Genomic DNA, 5,124 nt, shown 5'->3' with positions numbered 1-5,124 from the left:
CCAAATATGAATCAAAAGCCCAAATATGAATCAAAAGCTGTACCACCTACTGAGTCAAYGGGAAACTGAAAATGAGATAATAAATGCCTGGCTCTGGATGAATATTAGAACCTCATCAGTATGGTTTACTTGCTCCTTAAAGGGGGAAGTTCAGTGTGAAAATTAACACAGCTGCTAGAAATCTAAGAGGCAAATAAAGAACTTAACCAGAGGCTGAGGAGGTGGGGATCGATTTGCCCATAAAGGAATTTTGCCACATCTCAGTGAAGCATTGGTAAAAGGCACTCAAAGAAGGAGCACTGGAGCAGCTCTTGTGGGGCTCACAAATCTCTGCTCTAACCAGAAGAGCTGATCTCACAGGATTTTCCTTACATCATCAGACCTGCTTTGCACAAACAGGCTCTGTCTGACCTGCCTGGGTGGCAGGAGAGTGGCACCCTGTCCCTGACCTACAGGCCTGGKCAGGAGAGTGAGAATCATCAAACCAGAAAGGAGGGGAAAGACTTCCAAGGTCACCAAATCCAACCCAGCACTGCCAGGTCCATCCCAGCTCCAGACCATGTCCCTAAGAACCACATCTACACATTCTCTGAACACTTCCAGGGACAGCGATTCCACCACTTCCCTGGGCAGCCTGTTCCAATTCCAATATTTTCCTGATATCCAGTTAAGTTTTAAGAGAAGGATGTAGACAGAGCTGAACAGGAGCTGCCAAGTCCCACTRGGGACTTGATCTATGATACCCACAAACCCCCCACCATTTCCAACAATTTGTGAGTCAGATCTGCTCCTCCCATTCATTCACTGTGTATGGACTCAGCGTCCATCTGCCCTAAGTTCTGGGGCATTCAAACCATCCCTCTGGAGCTCTTCATGGTAAGCAATTCTTTTCCATTTCAATCAACATTGTGATGGTAATTGCTGAGTGATCTCYCTCTATCCACATCTCCTCCCACAAATGAGCCTTTATCATATTTTCTCCCCCTGCCCAGTTAAGAGGGGACTGATGGGCACCTGGTGGCCAACCAACACACCCCAGACATCTCCTGATCTTTCACTTGACCCATGAGCTTAAGAGATGCACTTTTTAAATAAATATATGTATAACCATAGCAGCCCTGATGTGCAAATATGACTCTATGACAAAATTTTGAACTCTATTCACTTAAAGACCAGTGACTCGTACTTGAGGGAGCAGCTGTCTAAAACAAAGCTGTAAATCTTTCAAGGCTCGCTCCATTCTAACCAAATATATTGTGGCCAGGGACTTAAAATTCTGATTGTTCTTCTGAAAGATAGCAATAGATCATGAKGCATGTCCTAAACTATACTTTTTAAATTTTAGGCTTTTTAAATTTTAATGCCTCTTACACAGACCTAATAGGAAAAAGACATTCACAGATGCATGGACTAATGCAGAGTTGTGTTCTGCTCGCTAGACCTGAAATACAAAGTGCTGAGAAGAAACTAAATAATAAATTGCACTTTGCTGGGTTTTCTGATGCTTTAATACTGAGAAGCTCCTTGAAAAATAAATGCCTGCATATAATTGAAAATTTTGCCTGTTCTCTAGATGTACCTGTTGTAGAACAAAAGATGTGCAGRGATAATTAATCAGCAGCACTGTTCCTCAAGCACCAGCTGATTAACAGAATTTCCACTCACACAGCCCTTCACTGGAATTAGCAGAACAGGGTTTCAGCAGCGAAGGACAGTAACAGCTCTGGTGGTGGAGCAGCATAAGGAAGTCAGCTCTTTCCTGCTGGCATACACTGATCATTGTGAATTTATTTCGAATCAGCTCACTCACAGTCTGTGTGTGCACAGTGCAGAAGACAGGAGGGAGCACAGATTTCATCTTAGTGTGTTTATTCATTGTTAAATTCTACAGTAATTCTGTTACTCTATTAACAACTGCAATTGTTTTGAAAGGTGTTCACGTGAGTCAGGAAGGAGCTGTGAGACAACCCGAGGCAACCAAACGAGGCTTCTGGGCTAGGAGCAGAGTGCCTGATGCTTCCCAGGGCCACCAAATCACATCTGGCACACTGCTCTAACCCTCCTCCGTGGCTTTCTACCACAGCTGGAACAGCCACAACCAGGCTTAGGGTCACATTATCTGGGTCCAACACACCCAAAACACATCAACCCCAGCRGACAYCRAYRSTGTGCAGCTTCAGAACTGCTGAACRAARCTTCTAATAGTGCTAASACCTCTTGGCTAAAGGAGAAATAGAGATATGCAAACATCTTTCTTTTACCTTGATGGACTTGAGAAGAAAAAGTAACAGCAAGGAAGCATGCAGAGTATTTTTAACCTCCTCCTGCATTTTTTTACAGAAGGTGAAAAAGAAGGACCTGTATAGGTTTAGGGTCCTCTCAACTACCTTCTTTTGGGTGTTGGGTAAATGCTGACTAGTACACTGTCCTGACAGAAAGTCATCCTTTAAAAATACAYGTTTATTGAAATTTGGAAATAACTTATTTTAAAATAAATAGTAACTCTGTTCCCAATACATGTTTTCCTGCAACCTATATTTTTCTGGGAAAACCTTAGTTTCTGAGGAATATTTCACCAATGCTAAACTTCAGCCTTGCTTTGGCTCTTTTTCTCTATAGTGCAAAATTATCTACCTGCATTGCCATTCCCTTAACAGAACAGTGCTTGAAAGTTAGTGAATTCCTTAAATGTTATGAGCCACAGAGGTACAAAGTCTTAGATTTTCATTAGCAGAAATGCTGCATATTTTCTSTTTCCTAGTTAAAAGATTTCCTCCACATATTCCAAAGGATAGATAATGTTATTTAAACAGCTCTGGATAACTAAGTAAGTACACTGGAGGTTTTTATTTTTCTTCTGTGTAACATGCAATGGTTGTTAGTGGGGGCTGGATACTAATATTTCAAACACAAGATTAGAGAGGAAAATTTTTATTTCTCATTGTTCTAAGTATTTATGCACAGAAATTCATCTGCGTTTTTTTCCGTCTCTAGGCTTTCCTTCAAAATTCAAAACTTTCTTTTAAGCAGCAACCAACATTTATAGCAYAACCGTAAATTCATAGAACCATTGAATATCCAGAGCTGGAAGATACTCGCAAGAACAATCAAAGTTCAGCTCCTGTCCCTGCACAGACTCATAGAACACAGATTCAYAGAATATCCTGAATTGGAAGGGAAATTCGCTCTTGTACAAGTACTCTCAGCCAATATTCTACCTAATCCTGAGATGTATGATGCTTACAAACAAAAGCACGTGTCTGTGTTTAACAGAACTGTGTTTAACAGTGTTTGCTCTGGAAGCAAACACTTAGTGTGAAAACCTCCTGATCAATGCACATGCTAAGAAGTCTGTTAGAGCATTATTTGGAGCAGAAGACATCAAAAAAAGAGGCTGCCTTTCTTTGTTCCATGCTGATGTTTTAAAGGAATCAATAAAGGTGGTTTTGGAACAGAAATATGAGCRGGATTCATCATGCTTTACTTCAGACATCTAAGGTTTAAACATCCAAATAAGTTTAATCATCCACATGAGTCAAAGGGGAGGAGCCAGGTGCTTTCAGGGAGTGAGTCAGTTCCCCTGGGCTTGATGCATTTCTCTCTCAAAAWGTTGATTTAGCCTTTGAGCTTGGTTCTCTTGGTTGATGATAAGTGGAGCCTGTGCAAACAGTCAAGAATTTGTCATCTGACTTGTACATACATAAGTCAAAAACAAGAAATCCAGCCTATTTATTAAGAGCCTCCTGTTAACTTAAAAAGTAGATGATGTTTTTCAAAAAGTGTAACTTGTGAGGTAACCACAGCAATACCCAAAATTTCTAGAGGCAGCTTGCATGAGGAATAAGAGTTGTATTGTTCTGTCAGCACCAGYAAATATCAACTCACATCCCCTTCARTTTGTGAAGGCAGTGAGACGTGCAGTGCACACAGAACATTCRGAGAAATGGAGACCTCATCTCTGTTATAAAAGGAATTTTGATCATCTTAACTCTCACACATTATTAGTCTGAAAATCAGTTAAAAAAAGTAGCAGTGAGGATTATTATACAACAATCATTGATCCATGACTTTCAAGCTCAGACACAGCTATTAGACCATTCCATCCAGCTTCTATGCAGGAAAAACAAGAGAGGCCCATTCTTTTGCATGTAGCTTGCTGCTGTGGTTAATCACTTTCATTTGAGCCTAATTTCTCATTTAAGTCTGCAGGGTTTTTACTCAGCATTAGTTTTTTACTTTTTTCACTACTAGATTAGAGTCATTTAGTACTTGTTATTTTCTCCCTGTGCRAGCAATTATAAACCATAATCAAGCTTTTTAAGTCTCTCACAGTAAGATATCATCTTCTGTCCTTTGAATTATTCTTCTGAAGGGCCCTTACCAAAAACATTAAATTATGTACACATGCATATAAATATTATTCAGTACACAAAGTGACCTTTCAAAGGAATATTGATTGTGGCATTTAYGAAAGTTATACGCTTTTTATCTTTGAAGTATATCACCAAAAATTAGTGCTGCTGTTCCTACCACATGARGAATTTCAATGCCAGACCAGTTACACACAAAGGTAAAAAAAAAAGTTATGATCTATAGACCATATGTTATGACCTATGTTTATCTTGCCACTCTGGACTAGGACACAGCACTTCAACTTTCACACCAAATATGTCTAAATTGGGAGAGAACTCCAAAGAAAAACCCAGCTGGAATAGTTTAGACAAAAAGAAATAAAAAAGACAATTTAAAGATTAGCAGCTACTGCATGGCTTCCCAGCTAGCTTAGGGAAGATATGCTCTGGAACATGGAGGTTTCCTTCTTCTATTCCAGAATCAGAAATCCAAATGCCTTTTAGTGTCTAGTGTTTARTGGTTGCTTTTTAGCAACCACTCTTCCCCACCACTCCTCCAGTTTCCTGTTGTGCAATATGCTTATATTGTTTTATTACATTTTCATTTCCTCAAGCCTGTAATTAGTGTAACAAAGTAAATGCATTTCATGGTCGCCRCCATCAAACACCACAAAACTTTACCACAATCCCTTAGGCATTCATCCCGTTGTTCTTTTCAGAGACCTGACTGAGGATCACCTCTACTTTCTTGACTTATTAATTCTGTCAGTCT

The sequence above is a fragment of the Malurus melanocephalus genome, unplaced genomic scaffold (assembly GCF_030028575.1).
Source record: "Malurus melanocephalus ecotype Western Australia unplaced genomic scaffold, MMel_1.1 scaffold_456, whole genome shotgun sequence".
Taxonomy (NCBI): Eukaryota; Metazoa; Chordata; class Aves; order Passeriformes; family Maluridae; genus Malurus; species Malurus melanocephalus.
This window is presented reverse-complemented; position numbering follows the sequence as displayed.